Genomic DNA, 17,850 nt, shown 5'->3' with positions numbered 1-17,850 from the left:
CCTTGGGTTTCGGCTTTTCAGTCTGAAACCAAGTTTAAGGAGGGAAGCAGAGATTATATCCATGTCCCTTCTCCACTCCCTCCGCTCCCTCCAAAACCATCTGTCTGGATCGCCTGCGTGTCCAGCAATGTGCTGGGCCTCAGAAAGAAGCGTGGGAAGGAGCAAAGACCGTCATCCTGGTCCTTACCTGAGTGATGAGCTAGTGCAGTGGTCCCTAAACCTTAGCTTGCCTGGAGGCTTGCTGCCACACGGCCTGCGTGCTTCCCCAGCAGGTGTAGGGTGGGCCAGACTTCTCCTTTCTAACGACCTCACAGGGGCCACCACTGCTGCTGGTCCCGGGACCCCACTTTGAGAACCACAGATCCAGTTGTAGAGTTCCCTGCATGCAACATGTCCAGACTGAGCTGAAGCCTCGCTGGGGCTCTCTGGGCTCCTTGGGGCGGAAGGGGGCCCTTGTGGTTAAGGTTGGCCCACACTGAAATGGGTTCAAAGCTGCTATCCAATATCTCTGTCCTTCTCCAAAGTCTCGCTCCCTCCCAGAAGCTAGATGCCAGTGATTGGCAGGTCCCCAGAGTGCACCCCAAACGGGCCGATGCAACTCCATCTGTTAGAGCATATGCTCTGAAAACCAGAGGCCTCCCTCCAGGAGCTCATTATTTACCAATCACTAAGCCGGCAGCCGCGAGCGTCTTCCCCTGGCTGCCACTCTGTCTGCGGACAATGTGAGTCTGACAGGTGCTGCCGAGCCCCCGCCGAGGTCCTTCCCCCCGGCTCCGCCCCACTACCTGTGGACCCTCACAGAGATTTCTGTGCAGAAAGGCTCTCCCAGTCTTCATAAACGTTTGGCAAAATTTGCACTACACCTCCCCGTTTTTATGGCAACTGTCAGTTACAGTGAGGACCACGGCCCGTGCGAAGTCAGCTTTCTCTCCGATGGTTGAGCATGGAACAGAAGCATCTTCCAATCAAGCCAAATCCACAAGTGCCTTCTGAGTACATTTGGATGCCTGCAGATCCCCATGGGGTCTGCCGTAAGAAGCCCAGGACTCCTGATTCAGGAGGCACCGGGCGCATCCCTGCAGAATGAAAGGGGTGCTTGGAGACCACTGTGTCCGGGGCACACCTCGGCCGCCTTTTCTCACCTTTGCTTTGATTGGTTTGCTGGAGTTAGGTCACACGAGCACTGGTATTGTTAACCCATTATTATTTGAACAGGCAGGAAAAAACATTGAAGGGCTATTTCTTTTTTTCTTTAAGATTTATTTATTTATTTGAGAGAGAGAGAGAGAGAGAGAGAGAGAGCGTGTGTGGGTGGAGGGGCAGATGGAGAGAGAGTCTCAAGGAGGCTCGGTGCTGAGCACGGAGCCCGACGTGGGGCTCGATCTCACGACCGTGAGATCACAACCTGAGCCAAAACCAAGAGCTGACGCTTAACTGACTGCGCCAGCCAAGCACCCGAGAAAAAATATGGAACAACGGGAAAGGGCAGAGTTTCTTTTTCTGTGCAGTTATCCAACAAGACTGTGGTGTTTTGTCTGATAGAAAGAGAGCACACACCGTTGGTAAGCTAGCCTCTGTGTTCTGGCCCGCGTGCACACACATGAGACATCTCAGAGCGATGGAAAACCCCAATCCTTATACTAGCTCTCAATCTGAAGTTGCGTGGGTCCAAGGCCTGGCCGGAGCTTTCCTCTGACGCAGTGGGCACCGCAGAACAGGCTCTGCTCAGTCATCTTATGGTTGAAGATGGCAGGACATGGGAATCCCTGAAGCCCTGCATGGCCAGGCGGCTTGTGGGGAAGTGAATCCAGTGCTGCCCCCTGAGCCTGGAGCTGCTGCAGACCTGTGGCTCTGACCCCTGACCGGCATGGAGAAGAAGCTGTGTGGCCACAGTTGCTGCAGACGGATGTCTGTCTTTGAGAGGCCCCTCATGCTGAGCTGGACCCATCGCTGCACACTTCGTAGCCCTGGGGGGCGCGCTGCGAGAAGTCAGGAGCTGCCTTTTGAGAGAACGCACTCCCCTTCCCCTAGAAATCGTGTCTGGTGTCTCCAAGAATTCTTCAGTGGGTACACGTGTGTCCCAAGTGGAGGATCTCGCCTGTAGCCGGAGCCCCGACAAAGAGAACAGGATAAGACAGACTGTGATTCAAGTAATAAAGGAACAAGGTCACGTCCGGCAGAGCAGCGTGGCGCACTTCAGAGCCACAGTTGTTCTGGGTTCAACGGGTAGTGGAGCAAGCCGCGTGTCCGGGGCCGAGCCGCGGGGACCTCCCACCAGGGAAGGCACGCTGGCTCCAGAAGGTCTGCTCTGAGGAAAAAGGGCGACGTGCGGGTATGGTGGCCCCGGCCCAGGATGTGGCTGAGCGGGCCGGCGCTCATCCCCCAGGCTCCGAAACAAATGGAGGCCGCAGGACGGCAGCAGAGACCATCCCAGGGCAAAACCCTGGCGTCCCCAGCAGAGCACGGTGCTCACACGGGCTCTGCCCGCTGCCAGGTGCACACCGTTCACTCCAGCGAGCGCCAGTCCGGCGCAGAGGCAGGCAGAGCCTTTGCTGTCTGCAGAGTGGCCACGGAGCTGCCGGGGGCGTGCAGAGGGTGGGCAGAAGTCAGACGGGATGGGGGCCTGGAGGGGCCGTGCTGAGTTGGCCCTGTCCGCAGGAACACGCTGTCCTAGCCCGTGCTAGTCGTCGGCACGTCCAGGAACGGTGTGTGCGCTGTGGGTCACCCAGCCCGGCTGCGCACACTGCCTCGTTCAAGCCCCCAGCGCTGGAGGGCGGTGGGGCAACATGGCCCATTTCTCAGATAGGGAAAGCGAGGCTCAGAGCACCACGTATGCAGTGGCGAGGCTGGTTTGGAGCAGCGGGTCCTCTTGCTCCACCTTGGGGAGTGTGTCCACAGGCTTCCTTCCTTTCTGGGCTTTCTTGGGTCTGCAAATCCAGTAATACTTTAATCCGAAAGAACTGAATTAAAAGAAATCCCCCTCCTCAAACTTCTTATTACATGCCCCAGGCAAAACGACCAGGGCCAAAGCTCTCCCCATCAGTTCAATGCAGCGATGGCACCTGGCTGCTGGCTCAGGGTGTGGGGAGCTGAGGGTGCCCACACGGGGGCTGGGAAGAATGGAAGCTTCCGCCATTCACAGCCCAGGGAGCAGGGCCGGCTGCAGGTGTGCGGCTCGCCGTCATCCGCAAATGGGGCAAATTCAGACAAAGAGCCCCAAAGGCAGGACCTGTGGCCCCTGGGCCAGGGCCGAGGGCAGAAAGCAAAGGAGCTGGTGGAGAAGCAGACAGCCCTCCGCCCCCCAAGAAGCAACCTCAGAGGGCGGCACCTGCCCCTCAGCAGAGCCCCGAGGGCGGACACTTGAGCCAGTGGGAGTGGAGGTGGCACTGGGTGTCTCCACGGTGTCCCTGCGCGCTGTCCTGGCCCACAGGCCTGGTCCTCCCTTCCCGTGCGCGGCACAGAGCAGGGCACGCCTCCTCAAGCTGTCTTCCCTGAAATGGCCTCTCTGGGGCACCGCCACCTAAGCAGGTGTGCTTCACACACACACACACACACGGAGACAGACACACACATCACACACCCCCCCCACGTACCATATGCATATTCACACACTCATACACACTTATATGCACACATCATACATACACACACTATGTAAACACACACACACGCCATACGTACACACTCACACACACCTGAGTCATACGTATGCAGACACACTCATACATACCACACACACACATACAGTCACACACACACCCCATACATACACACACACACAGGTCCACAAATAGGCCGTGAAGCGCGTCATCAGTGGGTTTCTGCTGCCACCTACAGGCTCAGCTGCGGCAGAGGTCGATCAAGGAACGAAACCACCTTGAGATATTACAATAGGATCCCTGTGTCCAGGGGCAACTGCTTATTTTTCAAATTCGAAGACCAGCGAGGTTTCCCATAGGAAAAGGAGGTATGTGTTCCTTAGATAAGTGGTCTGCCACCACAATTTAGTAGAATCTACAGTCACCGGGGATGCGTGTGTGTGTGCAGGTGGGAGTCCTGTGCGCGGTGTCTGTGCACATGTGTGTGCTCACATCACGTGTGTGGTTCTTGGGAAGGCGTTCTTGTGTGAGGAGTCCAGCCAGAGGAGAGCTCCAGGGTCATATGGGAGGAGGACAGCACTGTAGTTGTGAATCCAGAACGAGCTAGTGCCCACTGATAGCCCTTATAGCCATATAACCTCTGTTACAACCACCCAGCTGTTTCCGTGTAGCCTGGAAAAAGCCACCAATGATCCACAATGAATGAACAGATATGCACACGGAGTTCCAAGAAAATTTCATTAAAGGGCACTGAAATTTGAATTTCACATATTTTTCATCTGTCATGAAATAGTCCTGTTCCTCTAATATTGTTCATTCATTTAAAAAAATCCAAAATCACTCTTTGCTCACTGGACACACCCAAACGGGCTGCGATGGATTTGGCCCCGGGGATTGCCACTTACCAACCCTGGTGTCTGTCACTGACTCGGGCCTGAAGCTCTATGTCTACTGCCAAGTTATGCTGGGTTTTGAACCACTATGGGATAGCAGTGCCCTGTAATAGTCTCAACAAGTTTCTTGGTCTTCCATCGTGTTCTCGATGGCAAATCTGATAGGCAGCTATTTCTTTCTCCATCACAGGGAATCATGAAGCAAAGTCCCCGTTTCAGCTTTGTGGATGACCTCACCCGCAACTTGAAACCACAGACCATCTGGACGGCAGCATCCTCTAATCTCCAGCTCCGGGAAGGTTTCAGAGCGACAATTTGGGGATGGCGATTTGTCGTCTTCTCTTTTCTGGAAATGTTGCTTTGAAGACTTGCAGAACAAGACCGTTGTAGGCATTTCTGTGCTGCTATACGCGTCCTGAATGAAGTCTGCTGGGAACAGGGAATAACGTTTACAGGTATCTACATGCGGGCCAATATGTGAGGCTGCAAAGGGTGGAGAACCATGCCTAAGTTTGGAGTTGGAGAACCATGTTCTTTGAGATTTTCTCCAGGTACCATTAGACCTTTCTCTTTTGAGGATTCCAGTCAACTTTTAAATAACTTGTATAAACTTTTATACAAGCAACTCAAAAACATGGGGAAAAAGCAGATAGGTTCAAGAACATTTTCTTTATTTCTGATCAGTGCTTTTGTTTGTTCATTAGTTTGTTTAATTAAAGGCTCAGTTCTCGCCCTTTTGCTTTTAGTACGTTGCTTGGTCAATTTGTATGTCTTCGTCAGACTTCGCTGCACCTCAGTATGAGTGTGTGGGTTGAGGGGTAACAATTCCTTTTTCAGATGGAGCAGGAGAATTGTGAAGAGCGACCAAGCAGCAGGTGGGTCTGACGACGCTTTTATATCAGAAGACCTCTGCGTTCCTTCCGTCCCTACGATTTTAAAATTTCACAGTTCTCTGCACGTGATACCGAATTCTTTCAAAAAGAAGATAAATTGAAACTTTGCCCCTTAGATGACTTCATTGTAATGGTGAGACATCGTCCCCTTCATGCCACTTGGCCTTTAATGGCACTAATTATAGGCGTGCAGGCTGTTATCATTTCGCACCAGAGAGAACCTCAGGGAGGGAACCTTGGGGATTCTTCAACAATGCAGTCCTGAAGGCATATCTCCATTTTGAAGGCTCTGTATCTGTTCCCAAGGGTCAAATCTTTGTTGCCCTCCTGTTTCGAGACTGAACAGTTCCCTCCCCTGTTTGTACATTTAAGCCTTAACCCCAGGGTAATTGCATTTGGACGCAAAGCCTTTAAGGAGGTAAGTAGGGTGTAATGAGATCCTAAGAGTGGGGTCCTAATCCGATCGGACTGGTGACATAAAGAAGACACACCAGAGATCTCTGTCTCCACACACACACAAGAGGCCACATGTAGACACAGTGGGAAGGCAGTTGTCTGCAACCCAAGGAGACAGGCTTCACCAGAAACCAGCCCTGCCCACAACTTGATCTCGGACTTTCCAGCCTCTAGAACTTAGAGAAAATAACATTCTGCTGTTTAAGACCACTCCCTCTCTCCCCACTGAGTGGTACGTGTTATGCCAGAGCAGGTGCACCTCCAAACTGTTCTCTCCCAAGTGTCTGAGTTTGGCTCTGAAAAAGATTGCTTCCCTCGAGAGTTCAATCCTAAGCAAAGCTCTTACACATGTCCCCTGTCTTCTTGGAACATTTGTCAGCCAGTTCTCCCCAGAAGTGGCTGCTCAGTCCGTCTCCAGGCCCCACTGGGCAATGGGATCATCCTGCCACACACATCAGAATTGCTTGCGAAGCTCTGTCCAAAAGACAAATGCCTGGGGGAGCCCGTGTATAGTTCTGGCTGGACCCTTGACCTCTGAATGCTCCAAGTGTCCCAGGAAATCTAGAGGACTCTCAGCGGACGCAGTGTGCAGGACCTGGGGCTGTCAGAGGAGCACGTGAGACTCATGTAGGAGCTTGAAAATGGGACAGGCTCACGCCCCACCTGCAGAAATCCTGATTCTGGAAATCTGTGCTTGAGCTTCCCTGGGGAGTTTTTCACTTCAGTATTGTACTTTTCAATTCCAGAATTTCCACTTGGCTCTTCTTAAATTATTTATCTTTATTATTGTTCTCTGCTAGATGAGACAGCATTCTCATACTTTGCCTTTGTTCCTTCAACACAGTTCCTTGAGTTCTTTCTACACATTGACAACAGATGATTTGAAGTTTCTGGCTAGTAGGTTCTGTGTCCGGGCTTCCTCATGGATCATCTCTATCAACAACTTCGTTTCCCCCTGTGTGAGAGCCTCATCTCCTTGTTTCCTATTCTGTCTTATAGTTTTCTTGTTGTGGTGGCTGAAAACTGAACATTCTAGGTCATAATATGTGGCAACTCTGGAAATCAGAGTCCCCCCTCTCCCTAGGGTTTGCTGTTGTGCTGTTACTTGGCTGTTGTTTGTTTAGCTACCTTTCTGAACTAATTATGTCCCCTCTATTTGGTCACTGATGTCTCTGCTCGATTACCTTAGTGAGCAACAAATGTGTGGACAGAGATTTCCTTAACTGCCTGGAAGCAGTAAGTCTCCCAACCTTTGCCAAGGGGCCCTGTGTGCAAGTTGGGGAATGCTTTCAAAACTCAGCCAGGCAGTTGGCAACCCTGCCTTAACCTGCACTTCTTCCTGGCTTAGAGTCCCAAGGTCATCCAGAGATAAGAGCTTCCAGATTTTTTAATTTGTTAATTTTTAAAATTTTTATAATATTTTTAAAGATTTTATTTATTTATTTGAGAGAGAGAGCAAGCATGAGCGGGGGAGGGAGAAGAAACAGAGGGAGAGCGAGAAGCGGGCTCCCCACTGGGCAGGGAGCCCGATGCAGGGATCGATCCCAGGACCCTGGGATCATGACCTGAGCTAAAGACAGATGCTTAACCAACTGAGCCACCCGGGCGCCCCTACTTCCAGATTTTTAAAGAAGATTTATTTATTTATTTTAGTGGGGAGGGGCAAAGGGAGAGGGAGAAGAGTCCTAGGCAGACTCTGTGCTGGGCACAGAGCCCCATGAGGGACTCGATCTCATGACCCTGAGACCAGGACCTGAGCCAAAACCAAGAGTTAAAGGCCTAACTGATTGCACCACCTAGGCACCCCCAGAGCTTCCAGTGTTTTAAGAACTTTCCTGAGCCTGCATACAACCGTATGTATGTGCATGACCTTCTAGAGTCCCAGAAATAGCTTAGAACTTTTTAAAGCATTCTATGGATGTGTCATTCTCCAGTTTTTATTTTATTCTATTGATTGTCCAACTTTTCCCACTGCCTTAGGCAACTGCAATACTCAACAATTGCCTCTGATTGTTTTAGACAAACACCACTGGAGAAAAGGCTACTGGTAGGAATAGGCTCTAAATCAAGCAAAACAAAGAGAGGCTTGTGAGTGGAGTCTCCCAGGGACTGGGAGACCCTGGTGGCCGAACAGGCCACCATTCTGTCTCCTCCTGGGCTGCTGATCTTCACCACAACCAAATGCTGATGGTGTTCAAAGGCACTGTGGAGCAGGGAAGAGAAGAGATGGGAGAATGCAAGTTAAAATGCTACAAAGCTTGTTGTTCTTACCAAGATTTGGCCATTTTTCCTGAAGTGACTCCCTAGATTGTTGTACACCTTTAATTAATTTCCCGAGTACTGAAAAAGCTGATTCTGACGAATTTGCCAGTGGTCCCATTACTTTTATGAAAGAGAGGGCTTTCAGAGTTCCTTACTTGTTCCTTGACACCACTAGGTAAAGTTAATTTTAGTATTGCATTTTATTTAACTCAATATATCCAGAATATTTTTATTTGAATATATAATCAGGACAAAAATTGTTAATGATATATTTTACATTTTTATGTGATGTCTTCAAAATCCAGTGTGTATTTTATACTAACAAAGCATTTCAACTTGGATGAGCCACATTTCAAACGTTCCGTAGCTCCATGTGGCTATGGCATCACATTGAACAAAACAGATTTTTGTCAGAGCTCTAAGTGTGTTCAATATGTTCCATTACGCTTGATCAATATTCAATAGCTAGTGTAGAGAATGACCAGTTAATTAGGTTACAGGTGGTCGCATTATGTAAGTGCTCAATGGCAGAAATCCTCTGAAGGCAGTCTGTATATAGGTTGTAAAGCATGTTTTTTAGTATACTTTATCTGGAAATGGAAAGAGAAAGCAGAACATAAACAAACAACAACAACAACAAAATTACTCCCACTAAAATATTGGGACTAATTAGAGCAGTAAATCAGATTGTCTTCAGAAATATTCAGTCCTTCCTCTTTACCTCAAGGTGACACCAAGGAGGAATTTACCTCCCTGGTCCACTGATGCTGGCTTGGTCATGTGAGTTGGGATGTTAGCATTCGTGACACAGAAGAAGCTTGAGGATTGCTTGTACAGTTGGATTCTGGTGCCTAAGATAACCTGCTGGTCCAGGAATTGGATGTCAGACACACAGTGCAGAGCTACCCCAGGCAGTTCACCTCAGTTAGGTCCAGCCTATGTTAGTTTACTCCAGTGAATGCACAAGTGCATAAGGTATCAACACATATTGAATGCTATTGAAATTTGTGGTTGGTTGTTACGCAGCATTATTGTGGCAATAGCTAGCTGATGTAACTGCCAACTGAAGATCAGCAGAATAAAATGTATACTCTGAAGTGATATTGTAAGTCAATGAGCAAACAGGCAAGTCAGCTTTTGCTGTGGGCAACAAACAGTTCCCCTTTCAGTGACTTAAAGCAGCCAGCATTTCACTATTTCCCACTGGGTCTGCAGGTAGGCTACAGTATTCTACTGCAGGCTGCAGGTCAGCACAGCTCTGATTATCATGCCTTTCCAGGTTGAAGGAAGAGCTGTGAACGGGGACACATGCTTCCCATGCAGACAGGAGTTGCATATAGAGTGAGCCAAAATAAGCAAGTGTGTTTAGGTCTTTGCTCAGGCAGATCACATCCCCTCCCGTTGCAAAAAGCGAAAGCAAGTCCTTCAGCCTGGTGCTTGTCAGACCAGGCTGTACCTCTTCCGGGGGAGGTGGGGGTGTGGCAAGGGGGATCCATACTTCCTGAGTGACAGGCCAATACAGTCTCCCACCGAAAGTCACCCAGCTGTTTATTTGGTAACTTTTCACAAACGGTTTGATTACTATAAATAATAGGTTATCATAAACATGACTTAAGAAAAACAACGATACTCCTATCCAACTGACTCTGTTTTCTAGGAGCTTCACTAAGGTCCATGTATTCCCAGAAATTCTCTGGAGGGTGATGAGTGAAAGGAAAGCTGGGGGCAAACAGGATGCGTCATCATGCTTTCCCTACATCCTCTGTTGATCGGGGTGAGCCCGTGGCTGTCTGATTATAACAGAGACACGTGGTCAGGGCAAACCGCCTGTTCCCTTCGGCCCCAGGAGCTGCTCTCAGCTCCGTGGCTCCTTTTGCAGGGTTCCTGGAAGGGTGCGATCAACTGGGCAGGTACTTCCCGGCCGGAGCCGCTGCCGCCGGCCCGGGGAAGGGGCGTGGGCCCCACAGCCCGCCTGCCAGGTGCCTGTGTGGGGGACCCCCGGAAAAGCAGGGCGGAGGGCGTGGGAAGCAGAGATCCGCAGGGCGGGCGGGACAGCGAGCGGAGCCGCGGGGCTGACCTCTGAGTGCGAGCCCCCCTGTGTACTTCCCGCAAACCTGCTTCAGCGCGTCATCCAGCCCGGCTCCCGCCCTGCAGCTGCCTCTAGCTCGGCTTCACCGTCCTTCTAGCAGCCGTTAAGAACAATTTCCCCGGCTTTTATAAAAGTAGCATTTTACTCAGAGTGCAAGGAGCTCGAAAGCTCATGGGAACTGCAGAATCCACTTTAAAACAGTGTCCCAAATCCGAACGCACAGCCCATATTCCTGCCACATGAGTGTCTACTCATTAACGAAAAAAAATAATTTGATAAAGGATTCCAAATCTCAAGTGTCCTCAATACAGTCACATTTGTCTGTTGCTTCCAATGTCAGCGCTTCTGAGGTGCTTTTGACAAAACGGGCGTTTTGACCTGGAAGGCTGGTGTGAACCATGTCTCCGTGCATGTGTACTAGTGCTTTGTGGATGCAACAGGAGAGAAGGAAGTTCTCGGGGTGGATCAGATAGTCACCTATTGGTTTTATGTTACGGTAAAAGCAGCTAACATGGGGTCCACCCTCCTCATAGACTTCCGAGGGCAGAGCAGAGCGCCGTTGGCCACAGGCACGGGGCCGGTGCAGCTCTCCGGACTCGTTCATCCTGCACAACTGAAGCTTTCTCCCTTGAACGGCACCCGCCCCCCCTCCCCTTCCCCCCTGCCCTGGCTCCCCCCTTCCGCTCGGCTTCCCTGTGCTGGACCACTCTAGGGCCCTCACGGCAGGGGAACCATGCGGCGTTTGTCCTTCTGTGTCTGCCCCGTTCTACTTAGCACTGTGTCCTCTGGGTCCATCTGTGTTGTTCCACGTGGTAAGATTTCTTTCCTTAAGGCCAAAGAGTATTCCACTGTAAGTATGTCTCTTTCTGTCTGTCTCTTTTTTTAATCCACAGCCAAGGTGTGGAAGTGACCTAAATGTGCATCCACAGATGAACAGATAAAAATATTCATCAACGCAGGAGTTTTCCTCCGAAGCCCGGGTGGTGTTACTGATTTTAGCAGAAATGAAAAACAAGAATCCCCAAATTCCAGGTCACTGCGGCCCTGGAAGCCTGGGCCTCCTTCCTCGCCTGCTCTCGTCCCATGAGGGCCTCTGCAGCCCCGTCCCGGCGCGGCCGCCAGGGACATGACTCACCCAGTGAACGCACCTGCTCTTTCTGGAGCTGAGTCAGGGAACACCGGACCCTCCCGTGGGGATCTGTATTTATAGGACGCCAAAGCCGTCCAAAGCAGAGCTGTTGTTTAGCAACCCAGCACGGGTCTCCTGGAAAACAAATGGAAAAACAGCACTCTTCAGGCCCCCCTCTCTCCTGCAGTCGGTGTAGCTTTGTCCCCAGTCAACACAACAACGCTTCCATGACACTGGCCACACAGCACTAGGTCTTGTTCTTCTCCAGTTAGCCCACCGAGCCGGGGCTGTGGCCGTCCGGAGGCCCCTGGCTGCCTTTTCTCATCTCAGTTTCTGTGACTTTGACGATTTTATGTATTTGGTTATTGAGAGAGAGGGAGCATGAGAGGGGCAGGCCAACTCCGCGATGAGCGCAGAGGCCAGCCTGGGGCTCGAGCCCATGACTCTGATATCACAACCTGAGCCGAAACCAAGTCAGACCGTCAGGGGCCCCGCAGATCCTGTGACTTTGTACAAGCCCACACTGCCCTGGGATGTTTCCAACTAAAAATCTCCAGCCCAAATCTGATCTTCAGGAGATTTTCATCATCCAAGGGGCTGACTAGCCACGGCCGTTCAGTTTGGCCACAGGCGCCTACGTCCAAAACTCAGCTTAGCCTCTGCGTCCTGGACCCGGGTCCTTGCTCTGCAGCTCGGGGATCCCAACACTGCCTACTTGAGCTGGATTTTCATAACTGCCCCTCTCTCTGTTCCACACTCACACTCACACCTGGTGCACTCTCTCCAGACCACCAGCCCAGGGCTCGGAACCTGTTGCTCATGCCCACTTTGTGGCAGAAGCATCCTGGACCCCAGTCCCCCCAGATCTCCCGGGCCTCATCTTCGGGATGGTCCTCTAACCTCCCCTGCCAGGCCCGTGTGTTTCGTTCTTCAGGGATCCTCCTGAGCCCCAACCAAAGGCTCTTCCACACTCTCTGGGGGAGCCCCGGGCTCCTGCTCACACCAGGGCAGCCTGCGGCTGGGACGGCTCGTCCCCGCAAGTGTGCGCTCTCCCTCGTACCCTGTATCCAGGCTCCCTGCAGGATTCACTCCAGGTGCTCCTGTGGGCAACAGTTTTGGGATCTGCCCCTCCCCCAGCCTCCTTCCTTCTCCAGCCCCTGCCCTGTGTTCTTGGCACTGTCCCCTTCCCCCCACCTCACGAAATGCTAGGGACTCTATATGCTGCCTCTACATATGCCCACAGGCTTAGGAAGCCTCACCCATCACTCAGCACCGAGCTTCTCTCTCCTTCATCTGTGCCCTCGTGCATTCACCTCCACTTAATTCATCCCGACTTCAGAGATGCGTGCTCTTCCCTTCCTAGACCCGAAGCTCTGTGAGGGCCAGCACTTTGAGGATTCTCCTTTGCACCAATAAAAACTGTCACACGATAAATGACATAGAAATCCTGGATAAATGACCACATCTCTAAAACCAAATATCCCTTGAATATTTTTTGAACTTTGCAGAAATTCACCTCTGTCTTAGGGTCTGCAAATATTTGCCATCTCCTGTCTCTAATTTTTATTTTGATAAGATATAAATTTGGACAGCAAGAGAGGAGACCACCAAAGTTATATATTTCTTTAATATCGTCCCTTTTTTTCTTACAGATGCATTTTTGCTAAATGATACGTGGATGTTACAGCCCTTGGCAGCGGTGAGGGTCTTCGCTCGTCCAGCGGCCCAAGCTGGCCCCTTCACCGCTAGGGGGGTGGATGAGAGTCTCCTCGAGCAGCCTCACACTCCAGCTGTGCTCGGGACCCTCAGACGTGGCTTTACGGGAATACCTAAAGCAAGCAAACAAGTATAATTTCGAGTGAAATCAGGCTTTCTAGTGAAGGATTCAGAAACAGTCCATGTTCTTGGCCTCTGCTGCCCATGTGGGTCCCAGACTCAATCCCAAGTGCTGAAGAGGACAGGCAGCCTTTCGCACCTCTACAGAAAATGTCCACAAGGGCCTTCCAAGAATGAAAGGCTCCAGGCTTTAGGCAAGCGTATCCTGAAGATATTTTCGTCACATTTTACTACCAACTTCCAGATCCTCGTAAACAATGAAAATTGAAGCTCTCTCTAAATTTTCCATTTTTCTAAAATTAAGACTACAACGCAGTGTCCTTCACTTGCCCCGTGCACCTGGGTGGCCCAGGGGTGTATGAGCCCATGAGGCGGGAAGCCGGTGGTGGTGCAGAGCCCGTGCTCACGAGGGCCCCTGCTGGGGGCCACCTGGTTTGGAGGAGGAAGGGGGATCCCGCTCTTGAAACAGAAGCACGACACTCCAGTCTGAGATCCTTCCTTTGGGGGCAGGTGCAGGGGCCCCAGCTACACCTGGGAATCGCCCGCCCAGGGCCACACACGGCTGCCTGTGGGCACAAGGGTGCTCCCTGACACCTCAGAGGCCGACGTGCATTTGCTTTAGAATGGAGCTATTTTGTTGCCAATATTTTATTTATTTATTTTTCCAGATTTTATTTATTTATTTGACAGAGACACAGCGAGAGAGGGAACACAAAGCAGGGGGAGCGGGAGAGGGAGAAGCAGGCTTCCCGCGGAGCAGGGAGCCCGATGCGGGGCTCGGTCCCAGGACCCTGGGATCATGACCTGAGCTGAAGGTAGACGCTTAACTGACTGAGCCACCCAGGCGCCCCAAAAGGTTCTTCATTTCTTCATCGTGCCCCCGAGACTGGGTGCCACCGTGACACGTCTGTCCTCTGGGGCTTTGGCTAGTTTGATCCAGAGTGAGATGTGTCATGTCTTAAAAGCAAATACATTTATTGGCAGGAGAGTAAACTGGTGAACAAACAAGTCAGCCAGGCTTGTCTCTATCATGTCTTACTGTGTGCCAGGCATGTTACAGGCTGTTTGTGTCCCACTCCTGAAGGCCTGGAGCCGGTCAGGCAGGGTGCTCCAGACAACCACGCCCGCTGGGACACCTGGGTACCCGCTGGTGTCAGCTACTCCCCCCGCTGCCTCGTGAGGCTGGAGCTCCCATTCTTCCATGTTGCTGAAAGCGCTTCAGGAAACTTTCCTTAATGGCTGTTTGAGAACATCAATCCTTTCCTGCCTAGACTCTAATGGACACAAATAGTAAACACCTTTTCTCTGACCCTCTCTCAATTATTTCCTGGCCACCTGGTGCAGACAGAGGCTTGCGGAGTTTCTAGGGTAACCATCTGTCATCAAGAGCATGCCCGTGCCTCTCTGAGTTCGGAGGCATGCGTGATCATGTGTGTATGTGAAAGACAGAGAGAGAAGGGGGCAAGGGGAGACAGAGACAGAGAGAAGTTTTTGTGTACATGTGCATCGTATACCCCCCGACTGCAGCTCATGTCAAAATCGGTAGAGAGGTGTTGACAGATCAAGGAGAAAATGTAACACATCACTAGCTCTGCATCACACAAGGTAATTACCAGCATCTCAACCAAATAGGTGACACCTCCCTCAATCCAGTGAAGCGCTCGACAAGAAGATGTAAGGTAGCAACACAAGAGCTCAGAATGAAAAAGTGATTCTAGTCTCTTTGGATAAAGACGTCAAGTGTAGGAAGAGCAAACCCAGCAACTCTTAAGCATCTCCCTTGAGCTGATAAACATTTATAGTTTCTCTGGGGAACGAGCAAACGGATGTGCAGGAAATCACTGAGCATGTCTTTGCTTCCTGTGGAGAGAATCCCGAGCTCTGCCTCGAGCCTGGCGGACACACCACAGCGTTCTGGAGGTCAGGATGAGCACTCTACAGCAAGCAGGGTGCAGGGAGCTCGGGGTCTAAATCCTCTTTCCCATCACTCAGGGAGCACAGGGAAAATAAGAAAATACTGGAGACGGTCCCTGTTATCTGACTCGACTAGAAGTGGGGAAAGGGGCTTTTACCATGGACTCTTCACATCGATTTCCTGTCTGCGGCCAACCAGTCCTGGACATTAGCACCTGTTTCTGTACATTGCTGCAAAGCCTCCAGCCTACGTTTTCTGCCATACTGCAAAGATCAGACAACTGGTCCTCTACTTGACTACGGAAGCTCCTTGAAATCACGACCCACGTGTGTCACATTCTAGCACTTACCAGTTTCCTGGGACCGAATACGCATGCGTGGTTTCTTGCACCAGGGCAGCTCAGATCAGTGGTCCAAGATGTGGCCTGAGGTATAATAGTAGTCTGGAATATTCTAGAAACAAGTTCCTCACAGCTTGGATGTTTGAAGCATGGTGAAATCTACCCCCTCTTCATTCCATGAATTGGCCATTTGTTGGCCTTGGGATACTGCCTGCCCATTGGCTCCGCCAGGGCTCTCCTGGGGCTCCCATTCATTCTGGCCATCTGTCATATCCCAGCTGTGACTGAGAGGAGGTGATGGGCCAGAGCTTGAGTGAGAGCCACTGGGGTAAAGGGGACTTTTGTGCTGGGCATGATTCGTACACTGGTGATGCACTTCAAAGAACTGGGGACAGAAGACAGGGCTAGCTATGCCTCCCAGTGGAAAGAAAGATTGCTCCACCAAACAGTTGACCTAACATTTAACACGGCACTGGATTCTGAGGAACTGACATCACAGAGAATACACCAGGAAAGGGCATGCCTTGAAGCACGAGCAGATCATCTCTGCTCACCCGGTCAGCAGGGCTGGCATTCCTGGGGACCTCGGGGCCTCCGACGGAGGAGCTGAGGACCCAGTCTGGAAGCCCTACCATGAACCGTGCCTTGGCCGCCCATGTGGTCTCCGCCCAAGTTCCCACTTACTCATTCAAGTCCCTCCTCTGGCCACAGTACAGCTTGGTTTCTATAAAGAAGCCATCATCAGAATGCTGACCCACCTACTCCTAACAGGTTAGTGGCGTGCATTCCAGGTGCTCTGCAGCCTGGTGACCTCAGGCATCCCCCAGTCCGAATTTCTGGTGGTTGGAGGCCACACCAACTCCACAAACTCCCAACTGTGCCTGGAGACACCACGGTCAGGGTCACCTCTTCAACCTCTCCTGTCAGTGGGTCTTGTAATTTAGTCCAGCTGAGACCAGCTTCTTCGTTAAGGACGCTGCTTTCCCTTTGGCCATCTTAAGTGGTGGCCATTTTCTCCATTTCCCTTTACCCCAGGCCTAGATGCAGACGGTGCGTCTTCTCGTTCTTCATTCTGACTTCATGACCACCACCCCTCCTTCCTCACTAACCCCCCATTTTGAAGCCCATGGCTAAGACTGCAGCCCCTTCCTGCTCTTCTGGATGTAATTATCCAGGGTATTCCCCAATATTGCTTCAAGTTGTGCCTTTGGCTTTCTGTCTTCTGTCCATCTCTCTGTCACCAGATGTGGTGACTTCAGCACTCACGCAGACCATAGCTTCGTGTGCCTGGTCCCCGCCTTTCCTCCTCCCCCGACAATACTCTTTCCTACCACGTCACCTCAGAAACCTGCTGCCCCCGTTACATTCTAGACCCGATCCTTAGCAACAGCAGCGTTTCCTCCCAGATCTCGACTGTGAGCTTCTTACTCTCTTACCATAAACTGCTCGTGTTCCAAGCCACTCCCTCTAGTTCAACAACTGCAAAATGTCTTACTCCAAAGAGCCCTCCAAGCCATTCACTGCCATGCCTCCATTTTCCAGATCAAATATATGCACTTCCCTCCTTTCTGACCCCCACAGTAAGCAACCCCTTACAGATAATCTCAATGTTCTTGCCCCTTTCTCCCTGTGGGACACTTGTCCTTGAAACTCCCAGCTTTGGTCAAACAATCTGCTCATTCTGCAACAGGACCCAAGCACACAAAACACACAGCCATGACATTCAGCCATCCTCTACCTGTACCTTCTCCAGGATCAGGGGGACACAGCTTGCCTGGCCAGGCTGCTAGCAACCCTTCATCAACTTTTACTCTCTCTCTGAGACAACTTATTCTTCTTGCTCCCCAAATACCCCAAACTTCCCCTCCCCCGCTCTCTCAAAGCTTGCTTCTTATACCTCTAAAAAATTAAGTGCAATCATATCTCCTTTGGAGCACAAGAACATGCTGTAATAGATCCCATCACATTAATTAATAACATAGACCCCAGTGCTCTTTCTACTCTTCTAGCTACTTCCCCATTTACCAACATAGGATTATGGAAAAATAAAGTTGAAAAAGTTTATTCACTATAACACCTTTTTTTAGAAAAAAATCACCACGCAATAAGAATTGTTCTTAAGTTCATAAACAAACCAACCCCACACTGCGAACCCCTGAACAAAACAAGGAATGTTCAGTGCTTTTGCTGCTTTCTAAATCTCCTGTTCCTTGGTACTGTAGAGTATTTTAATTTTACCTTCTCATTAAACAGACAAAATGTTAGTTTCTTAACTGTAATGAGCTAATTAGATTTTATAAGCAGGTTTACAAATTCTTTGCTTTCTAGTATTTTTTACATTCTACCCACCACATTTGAAGGAAAGGTTTTTCAATGGTAAACCACTTTGCCTTTGTAGGTTGGGAAACATCTGTGCTTCACCTGCATTATTGAGTGAT

Source organism: Callorhinus ursinus, unplaced genomic scaffold (genome assembly GCF_003265705.2).
Source record: "Callorhinus ursinus isolate GAN/ISIS: 27379988/994484 unplaced genomic scaffold, GSC_fseal_2.0 scaffold28, whole genome shotgun sequence".
NCBI lineage: Eukaryota > Metazoa > Chordata > Mammalia > Carnivora > Otariidae > Callorhinus > Callorhinus ursinus.
This window is presented reverse-complemented; position numbering follows the sequence as displayed.